The following is a 21,538-nucleotide window of genomic DNA, read 5'->3' on the forward strand; positions in this document are numbered from 1 at the left end:
ACATTCCCTGGTACTTCATAACTTAAAACTTGGATCCATTTATGAATGAAATGAAGTTTTCCTAATGACACAGAGTCCTGATAACCCAGGACAGCTGGATTTCATCAGATCTCAGGAGTTAAGCAGGGTCAACTCTGGTTGGAAGTTGGATGGGAGACCACCATGGAATACCAGAGTGCTACACAGAGGCAGGTCACTTGTGAATATCTCTTGGCTTGAAAACCACTTGTGAATATCTTTTGGCTTGAAAACCCTACAGGGTCCCCATAAATCGGTTACATGATGTAAAAAAACAAAAATTGACACAGAAGCAAAAATCAGGTCACAGAAAGTCTGTAGAAAGCATGCCTTTGGAGCCGTATAAGTAAAATCACCTTCTGAAAGTATCTTCATCCATGCTATCATCGAGACTATATGCATCATGACATGCTTTCATTTTTGGGATAACCGAACCTCTTGATGTCCACTTAGACTGAGCTACAAGCCAAGGTAACTTATGCTTTTTTATTTCCCAAATAAATTAATCAGGTAAACTTTGCTATTCCTTCAAGGTTTTATCATTAATCACAAAGGGAACAGTCATTATCAAATAAGTAAATCTGGGGTATTATCACCTTATTGTGACTGATGCAGGCTAGAATACAAAGAGTGGCAATTTGCTATAATGAGAGGTTTTGGTTAATGTCGAATATTACTGGGCTGAAGTTACCTTCTAAATATTTGAATTGTCATGACTGATCTTTATACCTAGGTAAGCAGTATTTTTTCCAATCACTTTCATCTTTTTATCCAGTTTGAGGAATCCAAACTTGACAACGCATCATTAAAAGATAAGACTACTGTTTTTCTGTATTTAACTTATAACTTGATATGGCTGAAAATAATACAATGTAGCTGAGGACTGGATTCACCAACATTAGTTATGAAGATTACACTGTCATCTGCATAAAGTATCAATGTATAGGGTTCATTATCTAGTTTTATTGATTCAGAATCTCTTATTGCTATTGCTAATAACTCTATTGATTTACTCCTCTACACATCAGAATTAGGTTTGATAACACATTACAGACAGAGAAACATGCTCTGGATGTTGCATGAATCGATTTTGCCCATGCCTTAAACTGCCCACCAAACCCAAAGCCCTGCAAACATTTCTAAGCCTCTTCAATCTGTATTTATGTATCTGTATACTACTGTCTTTAACCTGCTTTCAAAAAAAGAGGTAAGGATTTTTGGACTCTGTGGTTCTCTTCAAGGTGTGAAATACGAGAAAAGTTCTTGTTACAGGCTGACCGGTTACAGGATTTCGACTCCTGGGAATTCCTTCATGTTGTTAAAGGCAGAATTAGTGAGTGAACCTCTTTCTACTCTCTGTGCATTCAAAAAATTTCTCCCATGTGGTTTCTTAGAGACGATTGAAGATGAAAACTGCTACTGAGTTTCTTTCCACATTCTGATCATTCAAAAGGTTTCTCTCCTGTGTGGATTCTTTGATGCTGTTGAAGAGCGACTGACTGACTGAATCTTTTTCCACACTCAAAGCATTCAAAAGGTTTCTCTCCTGTGTGGATTCTTTGATGCTGTTGAAGAGCGACTGACTGACTGAATCTTTTTCCACACTCAAAGCATTCAAAAGGTTTCTCCCCTGTGTGGGTTCTTTGATGCTGTCGAAGAATGAAACTCAGACTGAACCTCTTCCCACACTCGAAACATTCATAAGGTTTCTCACCTGTATGGATACGTTGATGCTGTTGAAGATAGCCACTCTGACTGAATCTCTTTCCACACTCCGAGCATTCAAAAGGTTTCTTATCTGTGTGGATTTTTTTATGCCGATGAAGATAGACACTCTGACTGAATATCTTTCCACACTCTGAGCATACAAAAGGTTTCTCCTCTGCGTGGATTCTGAGATGCTGTTGAAGGGAGTCACTCTGACTGAATTTCTTTCCACACTCTGAGCATTCAAAAGGTTTCTCCCCTGTGTGGATTCTGTGATGTTGTCGAAGGGAGTCACTCTGACTGAATCTCTTTCCACATTCTGAGCATTCAAAAGGTTTCTCCCCGGTGTGTATTCTTTGATGCCGTTGAAGATAGCTACTCTGACGGAATGTCTTTCCACACTCTGAGCACTCAAAAGGTTTCTCCCCTCTGTGACTTCTCTGATGATTTAAAAGATGGCCACTCTGACTGAATTTCTTCCCACACTCTGAGCATTCAAAAGGTTTCTCTGCTGTGTGTGTTCTTTGATGCCGCCGAAGATGCCCACTCAGCCTGAATCTCTTTCCACACTCTGAGCATTCAAAAGGTTTCTCCCCTGTGTGAATTCTCTGATGCTGTTGAAGAGTGACATACCGACTGAACCTCTTTTGACACTCTGAGCATTTAAAAGGTTTCTCCCCTGTGTGGGTTCTTTGGTGCTGCTGAAGATGGTCATTCCGACTGAATCTCTTTCCACACTCTGAGCATTCAAAAGGTCTCTCTCCTCTGTGCATTCTCTGATGCTGTTGAAGATTGACATACCGACTGAATCTCTTTCCACACTCTGAGCACTCAAAAGGTTTCTCCCCTGTGTGGGTTCTCTGGTGCTGTTGAAGATTGACATAACGACTGAATCTCTTTCCACAGTCTGAGCACTCAAAAGATTTCTCCCCCGTGTGGGTTCTTTGGTGCAAAAGAAGCCCAGATCTGTACTTGAAATACTTTCCACACAGGAGGCATTTATGTGCCTTCTCTTCAGAGAAACGATTTCCACTCTTTGCACCGATAGATGGATTCCCTTCTGAGGCTGCAACCCTACGAATGCTTTCCCAGGAGTAAGACCCATTGAATAAAACGGGGTTAATGTCTGAGTAGACCTCCTTAGGATTCCTATCTGAATGAACTATCTGGTGCTCAATAAGCTTTGAGAACCTCCTGCTGTAGTCTGAGCAGCTATACATTTTTTCTCCTATAAGGATTCTTTGGTGTCTCATGAGCGCTTCTCCACAAAGGAAGTTCTTTCCATGTTGCAGACATTCAGGGACCTTCCCAGAGTGCTTTTGCAAATGGATATTATATTGAGTTTGATCAGAAAGGTTCAGTCCACACGCCAAGCATTTATATGATTCCTTCACCATGGAAAATACTTCACAGAAAGGCACTTCTTGGCAAGGAACGGGTTTATCCCTTGTCTTCTCTGCATGGCTTCCCTCCAGCTTCTGTGGTCTGTCCTGATTGCCAAAGGTACATGCAGACTCTTCGTCCTTGTCTTTTCCCAGTGAGAACCCCTGAAATTCCCTAACTGTTGCCTTGACATCTCCTGCTGGAATAAAGAGAAAGGTCCAATCACCACTCATCCAAGTACCCAAGCCACCAATCAGGAACTCCTTATTAATGGGTGTGTATTTTGTCTCCTGACCCACTGGTCACAACCTTTCTATGGCCAGCCCTCCAATAGAGCTGTTGCTATATTCTGACTATCTCTCACCTCCCCAAAACTCCTTGAATGTACTTTAAGGGAAAAGGTGGCAGAAATCTGTTGCCTTTCCACTTTGCCTTGCCATGCAGGTCTTTTGATGATGAAATACAAAAAGTTATCATAATTTCCGCAGCTGTACAGAGAGTTTCCTTCCAGGTGGGCAGAGGGAAGGCAGGAAGGGGTGCATCAGTGGTTAGTTCCTGTGGCCCTTTAACACGCCCAACTGGACAAGGATCCTTGAGGCGTTTTTCCCCATCTTCTGGGCATGGTTTATACACAAAAATTAATGGGAAGCACAGTGTAATAGCTACGTACTTAAAGAAAACCACTGTGCAAACAGGCTTACAGATCATCCAATAAATACAATTTCTTACAAATATCATATATTGTTGGGAGAAGTTAAACTATTGGAGGACTGTGTCCTATGTAAAATTGCTGATAGTGGTATATGTTCTGTAAAATACTTGTGTGTTTCCATGCCAACATATTGTGCCGATGAGGTGTCTTCCAGTCATTTGAAGAATTTTTGGCTTTGATAAACACTTTGAAGAAACCAAATGGGGAGCAACTGGGCATCCGTTCCCATTGCTAAATCATATATAGTTGAAATCTGAAGCCTTAAGTGGAGGGCAGAATTCTTTATGAAACCTGTTTTGGACTGCCACAAACATAGATGGCTTGTACTGAAGTAGTATATTTTGCTGTATTGTGTTTATATTTCTGCCAAGCCGAATGGCTGTAATCTAAAGCTTCAAGGTTATTGACATAAGTTTCCATGTGACTGGATTGCTAAATGTAGTTGGCTTTGATAAAGTATTGCACATTACTGTATTGTATTGTTCTTTGTGAGGAATGAATTTTTGATTGTGGTTCTGAAACTGAGTTGTATGAAATATTTTATAAATAATTACATCTAACACATTTGGTGAGAATTGTAAGAAATTGTATTTATTGGATTATTTGTTGTAAGCCTATTTGCATGGCAGTTTTCTTTCAGTAGGTTTTTTCTGGGCATGGAGCAGGGGTCACTAGGCGTGTGAGGGGGAGGTAGTTGTAAATTCCCTGCTTTGAGCAGGGGGCTGGACTAGATGACCCTGGAGGTCCCTTCCAGCTCTATGATTCTAGGGATGAGAGAGGAGCTGGTCTTTAGATTCCAAAAACACATGTGTGATGAAGTCAGGACCTCATCAAGTGAACCTCACAGTTCTAAGGGAATCCCCATGGTTTTTGGAAGGGATGCCAGTTGCTGCGGCGGGGGGGGGGGGGGGGGGGGGGGGGAAGAGGCCTAGAGACATGTAACTGTCCACTGTAAGAAAGGGCTGATGGGTGTTTGGCTCATCCATCCAGCAAAGCGGTTCTGAAGTAAACACATCACTTTGCCCTGGAATATCCAGTATTTAAGGATACCGCAGCCCCTAAAGGGGCTAAAAGAGCCAAAGCTGTGCTCAGCCCCAGGAAGAATTTCACATATCTCAGGCCCCCAAAGGTCTCCCTCCCTCCTTACCCAGAGGGCTTTGTAATTCTACCCCACGAAGAGTTGCTAAGAAGTGAAGCAGGAATCCGCCATGGTTTTCTTTGCCCATTCCCTTGACATAATGATGACGCATACCCACTCGTAGCTTTATCAAGCCATGACACCCACCATAGCTCTCGAGCTGGCTACAACACTGCCCCTGGACCAGCCGTGTGGATTGGGGTCACTCCACCACACTATGTTGTATGCGGCTTTCACTGCCATCCCAACTCCTGGATTCCCCCAGCGGGGGGTGAGTACAGGGCCAAGCCTCACAATGACATACTGCTGCTCAATATCGTTCAATACTCATCATCCCAATGGCAGCAATTCGCACCTACGAAAGATCCTTACCCAGAGAGGCCACGCTCCCATAGTTGTCCAGCATGACTTCCGCGTAGAGACCTCTTTGGCCCAGATCCAGCAGGGCCCACCCGGCCTCGGTGAAATACACGGCCACGTCCTCAAAGGAAACTGGAGACTGAAAGAAAAAGCAGATTTCCCCATCACAGATTGTGCCAGGCGAGACTCCACTCTGGAAGGGGGCATTCTGGGAGGGTGAAGGATATAGAGCTTGGCAGGGGTAAAGGGAGAGGGCCTCTCTTGCTCGGACACCACAGAAGCAACCGCAGGAGCAAAAGCCCTCCTGAGAATAAGGGGAGACTCAAGCTGTCCCCTGCTCATCTCCCCTACCTGGACGGCAGGGGCAGCAGCCATTTCCACTCCTTCACAAAGACAACGGCTCGACACTGTCTCTTCACTGCCTGTGAGAGAGAGAACATTGGAAAAAAGGGTGTTAGCCTAATAATAATAATAATCTTTCAATTTATTGATCGCTCAATCCTTGCAGAGCTGCCGGCTCTGAGTGATTTACAGTTACTCATGTGTTGACACGGGACTAACAATGATGGGGGTAAGGGAGGACAACATATATCATTTTTAATCACACACACTTTGCAGTCGACAGGGAGTTTTTGGTCAGCTGTAAGCATCAGACGCGTTCCGGCAGCCTTTTCGGCGTCGCTTGATGTCGTCAGCATTTTTCTCAGTCGCAGCGCACCACTGCCACCGTCTGGCCGGAATGGCCCATTGCAAGCTTTTCTCTGATGCTGCGTAGATCTCTCTCAGCTTTTGAGCTTACGCGCAGACCTTCTGTTTGTTGGCTAACACTTCCCCACAGGGGGTTAAATGTGCCCACCCTCTCTAAGGAGTGGTACCCATTTTATCTACTCACCGAAGCTTTCGAACCGCTGGGTGGACGGCGAGCTGGGGACACGGCTGGTAGCTCACACCAGTGCGGGGCTCGAACTGACAGCAGTCCTGTTCAGCTCAGATGTTTAACCAGAGGATAAATCCCCTGTGCCACCGCTCCCCTCATATTTTGTTTGCTTGTCTGAATCCTGCTTCATGCACACCTGTTCCCAGGGCTGTGAAACCATGCCCTGTGTACACTCAACAAAATGCGTAATGATTTTAAGTAAACTGAGGGAGAGGTGGAAGAGAAGCACCAGGTTCCCATGAGCCCTAGGGGGTTATAAATGCTGCAGACACATTTCAGACTTCTGTGACACTTGAAACGTATCCTGTGGACTCTGGAGCTCGAAACAGTGACAGCATCCCTGCTCGATCAGATCAAAGGCCCAGTCACACCGTTCTCCCAGTGTCTGGCCCCCCCCATGTGGCCTTGAGTCTGGGCTTCCAGGAGAATGGGGGGGGGAGAATGATGTCAAACTGTAAGTCACCAACACATCTGTCCAAAAGCCCAGAACATCTGAAAACTCAAGGGTAATAACAAAGGGGTTTCTACAGGGTCTGTGGATGCTCTGACATCATGTTTTCAGCATGTGACATCAATGTGATGTTACATCTACCCCCTTGCCCCACCTTCAAAGTTCCCTAGGGTTGCCAGGGCAACTTTTCTTTTTTGACCCACTTTGGGTCCATCTAATGGAAAGCAGGTGAGAGAGGAATATTTTAACGTGTTAATGAGAATGGAATTCCCCTCCATAAAACTAGAATTCCCCCTTCAAGTGAATGTCCAGCACTACATCCCATGGCGCTGAGTCATAAGAACATGAGAGAAGCCATGTGGGATCAGGCCAATGGCCCATCCACTCCAACACTCTGTGTCACACCGTGGCCAAAACCCAGGGGCCATTAGGAGGTCCATCAGTGGCTCTCCCACTGTTGTCCATCAACACCAAGAATAAAGAGCATCAGTGCTCCATGCAGAGTATTCTTGCAGAGTATTCCTATCTATACCCGTGGCCAATAGCCACAGGTGGACCTCTGCTCCATATTTTCATCCAGTCCCTTCTTGAAGCTGTCCATGCTTGTAGCCGCCACCACTTCCTGCAGCACTGAATTCCAGATGTTCATGACTCTTTGGGAGAAGAAGGAGTTCCTTTTATCTGTTCTAAGCCTACTGCCCATTAATTTCATGGAGTGCCCACGAGTCGTATTGTGAGAAAGGGCGAAAAGGACTTCTTTATCTTCTCTAACCCATGCATAATTTTCTAAACCTCTCTCATGTCACCCCTCAATTGTCGTTTCTCCAAGCTAAAATACCCTAACCTCTTTAACCTTTCTTCATAGGGAAGGTGTTCCAACCCTTTGGTCATTCTAGTTGCCCTTCTCTGCACTTTTTCCAATGCTATAATACCTTTCTTGTGGTGTGGTGACCAGAACTGTACAAAATAATCCAAATGAGGCCACACCATAGATTTATATGGGGGCATTATGATACTGGCTGATTTCTTTTCAATCCCTTTCCTAATAGTTCCCAGCATAGCATTTGCCTCTTTTATGGCAGTCGCACACTGAGTTGACATTTTCATGGAGGTATCTACAACTCCAAGATCTCTCTCCTGGTCAATTACCACAAGTTCGTACCACTTCAATGTACATTAGTTAGGATTTTTGGCTCTAACATGCATTACTTTGCACTTGCCCATATTGAAACTCGTTTTCCATCCTCATCCCGCCAAGTTTCTCGAATCCCCACAATGTCTGTGTTCTCCTCTAACACTAAGCATTCCAGCTTCCCATTTTACCTCAGACACTTCTAGCATGTGTATATAAATGTCTATGATTTTCCAAACACATCAGGCCCGCAACCTTCCTCTTATGGCCTCTAGACCTTATCAGGCACTCAATAGTGTTCATCTTGTGCTGTGTGCAGAAGAATTTCCTTTTCCTCCTGTCCCGAACCTTCTATCCAACAACTTCAGAATGTGCCCAAATCTGGGCACGAGGCACCCTTACCACGTGAGAGGGCATCCCGGACACTCTCCTGGGCCTGCGCCCTCTGCTGTTCCTCCCAAGGAGATCCCTCCTCCTCCTCCTCAGAGAACTTCGCTTCCATCTTCACAGATGGACCCCTCATCTGGAACAGCAGCAAGAGAGATGGGTAAGAGCAGGATGGAATGCTAAAGACCAAGGAGATTAATCTTGCCCCATTCCCACTCCTCACCCCTGCTGCCTCAGCCACAGCAGCAAGAATCAGGGTTGGGGTTTCTATCATCCCTGGTCAAGTGTCTAGGGATACATAATGAGCAGGGATGCCTTGGTCTTAGGTCGAAGATCGTAGCTTGACTGGCACATCAGGGTCTTAGGAAGTGCTGTGGTTGATTCCCATTCAGGAAGGAGCCCCCCCACAATTCCCTTTTTTCACTGATGGACCAAAAGAAGACTCCTCTCTCCTCCCACAGAATTGAAATCGAAAGCAACAAAACCCCAGTTTATACAATATTTTCTTTGCACTTAAAGCCACTGGTTACCCCCCTCAACCCCACTTACACAGCTGAGCAAAAGTGATGCCTAATCAGGTTGCCATCCACCAGGTGGGGCCTGGAGACCTCCCAGAATTATAAACGGAAGAGCTGGTGATGTTCCTCTAAGATCATAGTATCCTGATGCAGGAACTCTGGCACAGGTCTTTCCCAGAATTCATCACCAGTCCCTGCCTGGATGGGAGGGGGGTCTTTTCTCGATCTGTTCGCCATTCCTGATCCTTCTGGGTCCTGCTCTTCCATCTCCTTCCCCTTCTGTTGGGTTGCCTCCGACTGCAAAAGATGCCTTTACTTACTTGGTATGAAGAGGGAGAGGGGAATATATCAAAAAGGCAGAAAGAAACCTAAAGAGGATGGAACGACATCAACCAACCCTGGTCGAGATATACCGTGGGTTGCCCTGCTGGATCAGAAGGAGCGTCCTTGTTGTGGTTTGCAGATCAGGATTAAGGTCATTGGACTGTACTAACTATCGCAGATAGTATAGCACCATGACCGGTATTAGCTACTGTTGACATCTCCTCAGTAGGCCCAAAGCGTTAGGCAACCGCCCTCTCCAACAGTTCGCAGAGGGGAACCAGGAGAGGGGCACAAGGGCTGCTGGGATGAACAGGTGCAGGTGAAAGAAACGAAAACCCAAGGAAGCTGCAAATGGGGTGGGGCACTGGTGGTGCTGGTGTTCCCATCGACACCAGTGGTGTTGCTAGGATCTCTGTGCCTTGGCAACAGATTTTTCTTTTAATTCCCTCTGTTCTTCTGAGGGGCATCAGATACCAGCTAACACCCCCAGTCCCAACACTGGAATGACATCAGGGTCTTAGGAAGGGGCTGTGGTTGATTCCCATTCAGGAAGGAGTCCCGCCGCAATTCCCTTTTTTCACTGAACGACCAAAAAAAGACTTCTCTCCTCCCACAGAACTGAAATTGAAAGCAACAAAACCCCAGTTTATACAATTTTTTTTTGCACTTAAAGCCACTGATTACCCCCCCTCAACCCCACTTACACAGCTGAGCAAAAGTGATGCCTAATCAGGTTGCCATCCACCAGGTGGGGCCTGGAGACCTCCCAGAATTATAACTACAGAGTAGAGAGATGAGTTCCCAGGGGGGAGGGGGGGATGTCTGCTTTGGAGGGTAGGCTCTATGGCATGAGACTCCACTGAGCTCCCTCCCCAGGCTCCACCCACCCCCTGATATCACGGAATTTGCCTTTCAGGAGTTGACAACCCCGTAACTGATAGCAGCATCTTTTTTTTTTTGCAGAATTAAAATGACCAGCAATTGAACAGCAGTTTCATACACTGATTTTTTTCCCTTAAAGACACTGATTATCCCTCCCCCCCAAAAAAAATCGACATAGTGAACATAAGAGCATAAGAAAAACCCAGCTGGACCAGACCAATAGTCCATCTAGTCCAGCCTCCTGTCTTACACAGTGGCCAGCCAGTTCCTCTCTGGACGGCCAACAACAGGGCAGAGACAGAGAGGCCGAGGCCGTCCCCTGATCTTGCTCCTTGTTCTGGGATTCAGAGGCTTACTGCCTTTGAATGTGGAGGCTCACCTCAGCCACTGATAGACTTATCCTCCATCAATCTATCCCAGTCCCCCCTTTTAAAGCTGTTTATTCTTCTGTCCGTCGATACTTTTCTCTCGCAGCGAATTCCACCCCCCACCCCCATGACTTACTTGTAAGTAAACCTTCCCAGGATCCGTCTGCGGGGCTTTCCTCCGCTGTTACGGATCTGAAACGCTGGCAATTCAGAAAATCACACACACCCCCGCCTCTCTAGCAAACAGCTTTGTCCCTTTAACCCTCTCAGGGGTGGATACAAATGAAAAATCCTTCCCATCCCGCCCTTCCCGTGCGGAGCGGCTCCCAGACCCAGACGGGCGGGCCGGACTTCAGCCAGGCTGCAGCCAGCGATGCCCTCTACGGCTCAGGAATCCCGCACAGGGCAGTCATTCTCAGAAAACAGGACGGGGAGCGAGGGGAAGGATGAAAATTAAGGCAAACTCAAGCAAAGTCACGCGAAGGAATGGGAAGCGGGTCTACCTCTAGTGCTCCTACTGAATTCCCATTGCAACTATCGCAGCCATTCAGCCAGCCGATTCGGAAACTCAACACGCGCTTCTGTAGGCGGAAGAGCAGGAAATAGCCCCCCCCAATCCGCCTCTCTAGGACTTTGGTCTCTCTCACTTTAACCCTCAAACGTTCAAAGGTGCTGGAAGGGGAGGGGCTCCGAAGTTGCCATCTCCCGGTCGGGAAGTTCCTGGAGAATTAGGGATAGAGCCTGGGGAGGGGAGGGAGCTCAACGGGGATGTGCCGCCTTAGAGTCCACCTTCCAAAGCGGCCGGTTTCCCCCAGGGGAACTGATCTCTCTAGTCACACTGACCCCCCCCCAGGCCCCAGTCAGAGGATGCGACAAGTGGGGGTCAGGAGCAGCCTAGTTTCCTTCCTGTCTGGAATACTGCATTAAACAAGAATCCCTCTGACTATTCACGGGGAATGTTGAAGAAAACGAAGGGAAACGCGGGACAGAAATAACAGTATTTTCTTTCCTTCCAGGTTTGCAGCCACAAAGTGTAATATGTATTCAATAGCTGCCATTGAATGCATGATGTATGTGAAACATCTAATTGACTTGCCATGTTGAGCTTCTTCCTGGGCTAGGATCCAAATCCATCCAATCGCATTGCTAGCCCAGGCCAATCACCTTACAGCAAGCTCCCTGAGCGGGAACGTCCGTGATTGGTCCTTATATGAACAACGGTATTGGTTGGTATTTGTACAGTGGGTGTTGCTACATTAGCCGGGAGAGTTTAAAAGGGGGACAACTGCAATGTAAAAGCTGAACTGTTCTGTTCTGGCTATCAGATGTTGATCTGTGTTGGAGTTGTGTTCCAGTTGAAGAATAAAGTTGTGTTCTTGCTGAATCACTCTCCGACTGCTTTGTTAAGCAAGCGACTTAACACAAAGGGATTCACATTATGTCTAATACTAAATGTTTGTAAAACAAAGTTTGGGTCCAGTTGTCACCCAAAGAGACAGTCTCTGAATTAGGTGGGGGAATTCGCATAAAGGAAATAGTGCCAGAGATGGATAACTGGGATCTCCAGCTGCCTATACCAGGATTTCCCCCTTAATAAGGGTTTGATTAAACAGGAAATTGAAATAAACAAAAAACGCATACACACACTACAACACACACAAGCAGGGAGGAAGGGGAAAGCTTTTAGGCGACAAGAGCTGTCTAAGGAAAGCAGGGAGGAAGGGGAAAGCTTTTAGGCAAGAGTGACAGATAAATTACCAATCCTGAAGAGGTCATGGAAGCAGCCAGTTGAAGAGCAAAATGACCAGCCTTTCGTGAAGCAAGAGCAGACCTACAAGACTGCAGCTGTAAGGAGGGATCCAAGGTCCAGTTCTAGGGCAAAATGTTCCCCCAGGGGGGTTGATGCATTTGCCAGAAAACAGTAACTTAATGGTCTTGCTGGAGGTGAAACAAAGAGCTGGGAATGGCTGAATGGCTCTGCAGGCACCGGATGGGAAGGGCTAATGGGTAAAGTGAATAGGCTTAAGTGTTGCTTCATGAAGGGAAGTGGCCCTGGGTGTTGATGGGATTACTCTTGAGTGAATCAAAGGGTCCCCTTGCTCTCTATTATGCATCTCTTCGGGGAAAGGAGGGGCAGTCCAGCCAGCTGCTGTGACTCACTCTTCTCAGCTATTTTCCAAGCCTTTGACCTGACTGGCATCCATTTTCTTTTGCTTTGGGACAGGCACCTCCCTGCACTTATGATTTTGGGGCGGCATGAAGAGGGGTGCTTCTCTCTCTTTTTCCCCATAAACTGCCTCTCTGCAGGAGGAGGGGTCTGGCTGCTAACACAGTGGCACCTTTCAGACCATCAAAGTTTTATTTCTGGTGTAAACGAATACTAAAAGGTGCCACTGGACCCAAACTTTGTTTTGCTACTTCAGACTGACACAGCTTTGTTGTTGTTGTTCAGTCGCACAGTCGAGTCCGACTCTTCGCGACCCCATGGACGAACTCTCGCCAGGCCTTCCGGTATTCAGCTACCCACCTGAATAAATGTTTGTGTGGATCCCTTTTTTCTTGACTGGGGTCATCCTTCCTTTGAAAAGCCAGGTTTGCAGCTCCGCGGTGCTACTTGACACATCAGTCACCTTAGAAAAACCGGGTGGCTGTGGTGATCGGGGGGGGGGGGGGGCAGCTTTGGCCGATGCATGAACTGCCTCTGTTCCTCAGTCAGTCAGGTTTAGGCCAGGTAATCCGTGCCTTATGTACTCCTGGACTGGAATATTGCAATGCGCTCTACTTGGGGCTCCCCTTCAAGGATCAGACCTGTTATACAATCAATATCCAGTCTAAAATAGAAGATTGGAGTCAAAATGAGGAGGAAGATCTTGTATTTTATTGCAAGGAAATACGGAAAACAGTTAGGCCAAAGGACCCATCAAAGTTGACTGCTTTCTGAGCCCAATCAGGAAATACAGGAAGTTAAATACTTAATAAAGGTGCCGGGGGCGCTGCCACCACTAGCCGCCGCTGGGCCGGCTGTGAGAGCGTGTGTGGGTCGGTGGGTGGGGTGCCGGCTTGTAACTTCCCTCCTCTGCTCCCACTGGCCTCTAGCCACCACTTCCAAGTGAGTTTCTTCCCGCTTCCAGGCAGCCAGACTCTGCTTCTCCCGTTAAGTTGGTGAACATCAGTGTATTTAAATGGGGTCGCTGTGGCGCTGATTTGTAGTCCTGCTGCAGCGCCATAGTGCTCCCAATAGAACGTTAAAAAAAAAAGGACAATCATGCGCGGGGAGAAAAAGGGCGCAAAAAGAGCTGTCATCGCAGGAAGCGCTACGGGGGCATTTTACACAGCACCCCATAGCGCTTCAGAAGCGGTAGAAAGATTTAAAGACTGGTTGGAAGCAGTTTGTAGTAAAAACGCTTCAGCCTCACTTCCCAAACGGGACAGAGGCATTTCTGTATGAAAGGGTAAATATATTCCGTCAGGGAACTGTTACTAAAATGGTTCTGTCTGAAATGACAGACAGAAACCGTTGGTGAACAGAGGCATTTCTGTATGAAAGGGTAAATATATTCCGTCAGGGAACTGTTACTAAAATGGTTCTGTCTGAAATGACAGACAGAAACCGTTGGTGAACAGTTCCTGAAATGGAATATGTAGGCTGTCTGAAATTCCTCATAATCTCTGGATGTTTGCATGTGGAATATTTAAATCAAAGAATTAGAGGCTCATTGTAGCACATGGATCATGTCTCTTAAGAGAGAGGCTTAGCCCCAAAGCGGAATTCCCTCTCTTCACATGAATGGGTGTGTTTTCTGGAGTATGCTAGTTGGAACTGAGCTGTTGGTAGTTAGGACTCCAGCTCTTGTTACTTGTAAGTTGTTCCCTGCCTTGGTGTTCTGCACATTAAGGGAAGCTTTTGAAGACATCTTACTTGTTGCATCTCTCTGGCCTTAGGGCAGATCATTTGGAATACTGTGTGCAGTTCTGGTCACCACACCTTAAAAAGGATATTATAGCCTTGGAAAAAGTGCAGAAGAGGGCAACTCGAATGATAAAAGGGTTGGAACACTTTCCCTATGAGGAAAGGTTTAGGCGCTTAGGGCTCTTTAGCTTGGAGAAACGACGACTGAGGGGTGACATGATCGAGGTTTATAAGATTATGCATGGGAAAGAGCAGGTAGAGAAAGAGATACTTTTCTCCCTTTCTCACAATACAAGAACTCGTGGGCACTCCATGAAATTGCTGAGCGGTCGGGTTAGAACGGATAAAAGGAAGTACTTCTTCACCCAAAGAGTGATTAACACTTGGAATTCACTGCCACAGGAAGTGGTGGCAGCTACAAGCATGGACGGCTTCAAAAGGGAATTAGATAAGCATATGGAGCAGAGGTCCATCAGTGGCTATTAGCCACAGGGTATAGATAGGGACTCTGGGGCAAGGGATGCTCTGTCTTCTTGGTGCTTGGGGGGGGGGTCAACGGTGGGAGGGCTTCTGATGTCCTGGCCCCACTGGTGGACCTCATGATGGCACTGGTATTTCTGGCCACTGTGTGATACAGAGTGTTGGACTGGGTGGGCCTTTGGCCTGATCCAACATTGGCATCTCTTATGTTCTTATGTTCTTACCATTTATCCACCTTCCACAGTGAGTACGTTTAATAGAAGAGCCAAACACCACACTCATGACTGAGTGTGGGGGCCTTTCTTAGAAAATGAAGCTGAGGGGAAAGTATTTCCAGATCCCCTGGATAGCCATGAGCTGAAAACAGGGGCATTAGGGCCCAGCCAATGGGAAGCCCTTGCTTCCAAGAGGAAGCCTGTCAAAGGCACCTGGCTCAGGGCTATGGTTGCCAACTGCCGGGATAAATAAATGCTTGCTTTAATTATTTCAGGTATACCCTGCTTTTCTCCCCAGTAGGGACCCAAAGAGGCTCACAACATTCTCCCCTTCTCCATTTTCCCTCTGAGGTAGACCAGACTGGCCCAAGTTCCTGCAGTGAGATTCAGCGGCAGAGGAGGGATTTGACCTGGGTCTTCCCCATCCTATTCCAATAGCCAGTGTGGCATAATGTTTAAAATTGTTGGACTGGTATCTGGGATCCCCAGGTGTGAATTACCACTCATGACCTGGAAGCTCACTGGGTGCCCTTGGGGCCAGGCACACTCTCTTCACCTGACCTACCTCACAGGGCTGTTGTGAGGATAGAATGGAGGAGAGGAGAATGAGGCAAGTTGTTTCGAGTCTCCTTTTGGGGTGAAAGGCAGGGTGTAAAGGAATTAAATCATACTCTAACAGCTCACCAGGCTGGGTCTCCTAGTTTGTCCCTTTGATAGAGGCTTAATGGGATGTTATTTATCAGATTACATCATTTCCTTCCATGCCATGCAAAGCTTTGCCCGGCCATTTCCACACATGAAGCCGCCTTGAGCCCTGAGGAAAGGTGGGAGGTGAATAAATGAAGGATTTTACAGGCAAAAAGCGGCCACAACTAGTTCTGAAGTGCTGGAAACGCAATTTCATGGTACAGATAGAACTCTGGAAAGAAGAGACGTTGGACAGCTATAAAGGAACATCCGGTGTTCTCCAGAAGAGATCTGTACAAGAGACCTGAGGAAACTGGGTTGGCCTTCTTACAGTTCCATGGCTTGGGTTGATCCAGAGAGAACCGAATGCTCTACTGAGTGGATTCTAGAACGGGGAGCTGCTCTGCAAACTCTCCTGGAAGGAGACCAGGCTGCTCCTGACTCCATGTCCCACCCTCTGACGTGTAGGTGTAGGAAACTCCAGGTGGGGCCTGGAGATCTCCCAGAATTACAGCTGATACCCTGACTACAGAGATCAGGCTCCCTAGAGGAAGCGGGCTGTTCTGGAGCGAAGAGTCTATGGCATTAAACCCCATTGAGGTTCCTCCCTTCCCCAAACCATGTCCCCCATCAAGCTCTGTCCCCAAACCTCTAGGAATTTCTCTTCCCGGAGTTGGCAACCCTATGCCAGGATTCTTGTCAAACGGGCTCAGTGTCTGTGATGGTTATGCGTTCTGTTTTCCTGTTAGAGGACATTCCCACTTGTGAGCCAGAATGACCTCTGGCCTTTGTTCATGGTTATCATGCTTAATCGTGTGTGGTATCATTCCTGGTGGGCGCATTTGTGGTTACGTATTCCTCATGTACATTTTGGGCCCTGCCCTCTTCTTTTGTTCTTGGGCACCTGTTGATGAAGAGCAAAGGCACCTTCGCCCAGAGAGGACACGTTCCTGTAATTCTCTAAGCATGACTTCACTCTCCAGATTGATCCAGGTGGATAGCTATATGGGTCTGAAGCAACAGAACAGACATCTGAAGATGTCTGCATGCGCACACCAGCTTATACCCAGAATTAAGCTCTGTTGGTCTTAGAGGTGCCCTGCAATGGCTCTCAGCGTACAGTATAGTGCTCATTATCTAGCTTTAGATCCCTTATTGAGTCAGAATCTCTGACCGCAATTGCTAATAATCTATTGATAAATGAAATAACAAGGCCTAAAAGACGCCACCCCATGCTTTAACGTCTCAATTTAGCAGTGTTTGTTTGAGAAGACATTACAAATAGATAAACATGCTCCCGTTCATCTTTGTGACAAATTCATTAATTTGAAATTCAAATACATATTCTGGGAGGAATACAGTCTAGCATAAAAATCACCAATCTCTAGTAAAATTTGTTCTGTATGTGTTACTACATTACCTTTCTTACCCTTTATGGCAGCAATGGTAAACTGTAGGGGAATCTTAGGGGTCCAGGCCTCTACCAAGGATTCCCAACTCCATCAGGGTTTTTTTTTATGGGTGGGTGGAGTCTGGCTGGACACCAAGTCCCGGTGGGAATGGAAGAGGACACAAGCATGCAATGCAATCTATTTATTGAACCTTAAGCAAAATATTAGAAAAGCTCAGAGCACAAAACTTAAACACAGTGTACACTGGGTAACGTAAGTGAAGAAAGAGAATTTTCTTGACTGCCGTGTAGAGGGCAGTGTACACTGGGTAACGTAAGTGAAGAGAATTTTCTTGACTGCCGTGTAGAGGGCCTTAAACCTGCCAGGCTGATTGACAGTAGCATATAATGGGATATTGACAATTTTTAATTCATTTTTGCAAGATAATAAAAGACATATACCAAACATCCCATGGGAATCTCATGAGCTCACCAACAGCCGGTCCCTTCCCCTTAATGGCCCCATAAAGCCATAAATGTTGCCTCCCCAAGGGCTATCAGTTAGGCCAAAGCCTCTGGCCAGAACAGGAGAGTTATAAACAAAAAAACCCCTCACATCAGGGGCGTCAAATGTATGGCCCACGGGCCAGAACCGGCCCACCCAGGGCTTTAATGCAGCTCGCAAGCAAATGGGCTTGTTATACCTTGGTGCCGCCTCCCCCTCACCTCCTCGAAGCTTTTCCTCCCCTGTCTGTGCTTCTATTTTTTTTTTCCTGGGCTGCCTTGGCTCTCCTGGGTGCCACTGGCTCTGCCTCCCCCTCGCCTCCTCCATGTTTTGCCTCCCATGTCTGTGCTTGCTAAGGTGGGTCTGTGTCACCAATTTTTTTGCTGGACTCCTGCCTTGGAACTCCTGGGTGCAACTGGCTCCGCCTCCCCTTGCCTCCTCTGTGCTTTGCCTTGCTAAAGTGGGTCAGTGGGTTGGTGTGTTTTTATTTATTTATTCATTTTTTTTGCTGGGGGAGAGGGGTTGTGGCTCAATTGAAGCGCCTCTGCTTGGCATGCAGAGAATCCCAGTCTCTGTCCCTGGCACCTCTAGTTAAAAGGATCAGGCTGTGGCTTATGAGAAAGACTTCAACCTGAGAGAGCCACTGCCATTGTAAGTAGACCTAAAGGGGGAGGGGGAAGCTTGCAATGCCCAGCCATTTCATGTTTTCTCCTGGGCTCTAGGCTCAGAGTATTTACCATGAGAGCATGCTGGGGAAAGGGTTTGCTCCCCACTTCAGGCAGTATGGGGGCATCAGCCCAGTGCTGCACTGCTGGCTCTCCAGTCTGTTTGTGTGGGTTTTCTTCTGCATGAGGACACACTGACTTGATGCTTACCCAGAAACTGGTAAGATATCTTTAATTGTGTTTGTCTATGTCCTTTATAGTTTATATCACCACCAGTGTTCCCTCTAAGCTGAGTTAATGTGAGCTAGCTCACAGTTTTTTAGCCACCAGCTCACACATTTTTGTCCGAGCTCAGGAAGGATGGCTCCAGAGCAAACTAATTTATGCAGTAGCCCAGTCGCTCGCTCACAACTTTAATGCCAGCAGCTCACCAAGTAGAATTTTTTGCTCACAAGACTCCGCAGCTTAGAGGGAACATTGATCACTACTACCTGGCATTATATTTTAAGACTCACACGGCCTGGCCCGACAATATCCCATTTACGTCAGATCCGGCCCTTGTACCAAATGAGTTCGACACCCCTGCCCTAGGTCTTCAGCCTTGAGGCTTAGTGTATTTTGGCTAGAGGAAGGTGAACTATTTGTCGGGGGGGGGGAGAGTTCACAGCCTTCCTTGTCAGGCACTGAATTGCTGCTAGGAAGCTGGCTTTGGACACACTGCAGTGCCTCATGGGAAGAAACCAAAGTCTGCTTTTTCTCATCTCTTCAATATACCTTATACATAAACGCCCAGTTCTCCTTTAATCGAAAATTCTGCCACAAACACATCTCCTGTCTTTGATTCAAGATATAGGTTAAAAAAAAAACTTATTTATTGCATTAAAGAATTGTTGATATGCAAATACTGAATTTTTGCTTATTTTCCTCAACCTCCAACTCTTCTAAGGTTTTCTGGAGTCCTTTATAATATTGGGGTCTATAATCCTGTTTGTGCTTAAGTTCTTTTAATTGCTCTAGACAACTTTCCCAGAGGGAAGGCAGTATGATACAGCCTGATCTTGTCCGATCTCAGGAAGCTAAGCAGGATCAGTTCTGGGAAGGGAGACCACCAGGGAAGGCTCTGCAGAAGAAGGCAATGGCAACCCCCCTCGGCTTCTTACTTGCCTTGAAAGCCCCTTGCCAGGGTCGCCATAGGTTGGATGCAATGTTCTGGCACTTCACACACACCCAAACAGCCTTGTCTCTCTTTCTGCCTCTTCCTCGTCAGTTCTGCAGCCTCACTTAATGGCTCTTTTTTCAATTCTATGGTTAGGGTAAGGTTCCTGTTCAGAGCAAGATCTTTCCAAGAATTTATGAGGTTTCAGTCCTTTGTGGACTCTGTGGTTCTCTTCAAGGTGTGAAATACGAGAAAAGCTCTTGCCACAGCCTGACCAGTTACACGGTTTCTTTTCCTGAGAATTCTTTAATGTTGTTAAAGGCAGAATCTGCAAGTGAAACTCTTTCTACTCTCTGAGCATTCAACAAATTTCTCACCATGTGGGTTCTTAGATGCTGTTGAAGACTGCAGCTCCTATTGATTTTCTTTCCAGTCTGAGCATTCAAAAGGTTTCTTCTCTGTGTGGGTCCTTTGATACGATCAAGACAGCCACTCCAGCTGTAACTCATTCCACACTCCGAGCATTCAAATGTTGCTCCCTGTGTGGTTTCTTAGATGCTATTGAAAAAGGAAACTCCTATTGGATTTCTTTTCTTTTTTTTATAACTTTATTTTTAATAATTTTATAACTTTATAACAAACAACATTCAATACAATACAAAATCAACATATTTGGCAGGTAACTCTGTCACACCATCTTTAACATTATTTATATCATCAAAAAACACAAACCATATTTCTACAAATCCTGTTGTTTCTTGAGGTTGCTCCATTTCCAGAATTTGCATTGCTATTTTATCCATTATTACAATATCCCATAATTTTGTGAACCATTGTTTTACAGTTGGTATCCTATCTGTTTTCCAAACCTGAGCTATTCGCGTTTTAGCCGCAATAATCATTAATGATATTAATTCCTCTTTTGTTTTTGAATAACAGCCTTTATCCCAAAGATTTAACAATATAGTTTCCGGAGTTCTAGGTAAAACAATTCCCAATATAGTATCTATTTTTGTAGTTATTAAATTCCAAAAAACTTGAATTCTTGGACAAGCCCACCAACAATGGAATAAAGATCCTGTCTGACTACATCCCTTCCAACATTTAGGGTCCTTTTTTACCTTTGCATGAAACAACTTCAAAGGAGTTATATACCAACGAGCAAAAAGTTTATAATTTTGTAGTCTTATGTTTACTGATTTTGTTGTATATAATTTGGAAGACCAGATTCCATTCCATTGTTCCGGAGTAATAATTCTATTACAATCCTTTTGCCATGCCAATTGTTGTGCAGAGTCCTCTTCCCAATTTTTTTGCGCTAACTGTTTATATAAAATAGATATTATCCCTTTATGATCAATTATATCCTTGTCGACCAAAGTTTCAAATGCTGTTAAAGGCCTATTAATATTTTCTACCATATTATTGCTAGTTACCATATTAAAAAGTTGTTGATACTGAAACCATGGGATACTAAATCTATATTTTAATTCTAATTGTTGTAACGTCCAAATCTGACTCTTATGGCATATATCCTTTATCCTAATTTTGCCTGCTTGTCTCCAATTTTGATAAGTATTTATATGTTCCCCTGGTAAAAACCATTTTTGTCCCAAAAAAACTGCTACAGGTGATATTCCCGGGGCTACTATTTTCCTATTCCTATCCCAGATACTCAAGGTACAGTTTAAAAAAGGATTATCTTTTACTAACATGGGTCTATCTTTCATTTGTGCCCACACCACTTCGTGGAGATGTTTAGGTAGGACATAGGACTTTTCTATTTGTACCCAATATTTCAACGTTTTTGGAGACATATAATGCAATACCTGTTTTAATTGGGATGCTTCATAATACCATTTCAAATTAGGCAAGCCAAGTCCTCCCTTTTTCAGTGGTCTGGTCAACAGCAAAAAATTTATTCGAGGTTTTTTATTATTCCATAAAAATTTGGATATCATTGATTGCCATGTATGTAAAACTGAATTTTTTATAGTGATTGGAAGGTTTTGGAATAAAAATAAAAATTTAGGAAAAAGATTGATTTTTATCAATTCAATCTTTTCCACTAAAGAAAGATTTATCTTTAACCAGGATTGTATTGAATTTTGCATAGATTTTACCACAGGTATATAATTGTAGTCATACAATTTCTGCAAGTCTATGGGAATTTGTATACCCAGGTGTCTCCAAGAATTTATAACCCATTTAAA

The 21,538-nt window shown here is 45.4% G+C and overlaps 1 pseudogene; it reads right to left on the minus strand.

Annotated features, from left to right (window-relative positions):
* Positions 1–21,538, minus strand: part of LOC107123812 — a 62,344-nt pseudogene that overhangs the window by 23,210 nt on the left and 17,596 nt on the right.

Source organism: Gekko japonicus, unplaced genomic scaffold (genome assembly GCF_001447785.1).
Source record: "Gekko japonicus isolate JY-2015 unplaced genomic scaffold, Gekko_japonicus_V1.1 scaffold712, whole genome shotgun sequence".
Classification (NCBI taxonomy): Eukaryota; Metazoa; Chordata; class Lepidosauria; order Squamata; family Gekkonidae; genus Gekko; species Gekko japonicus.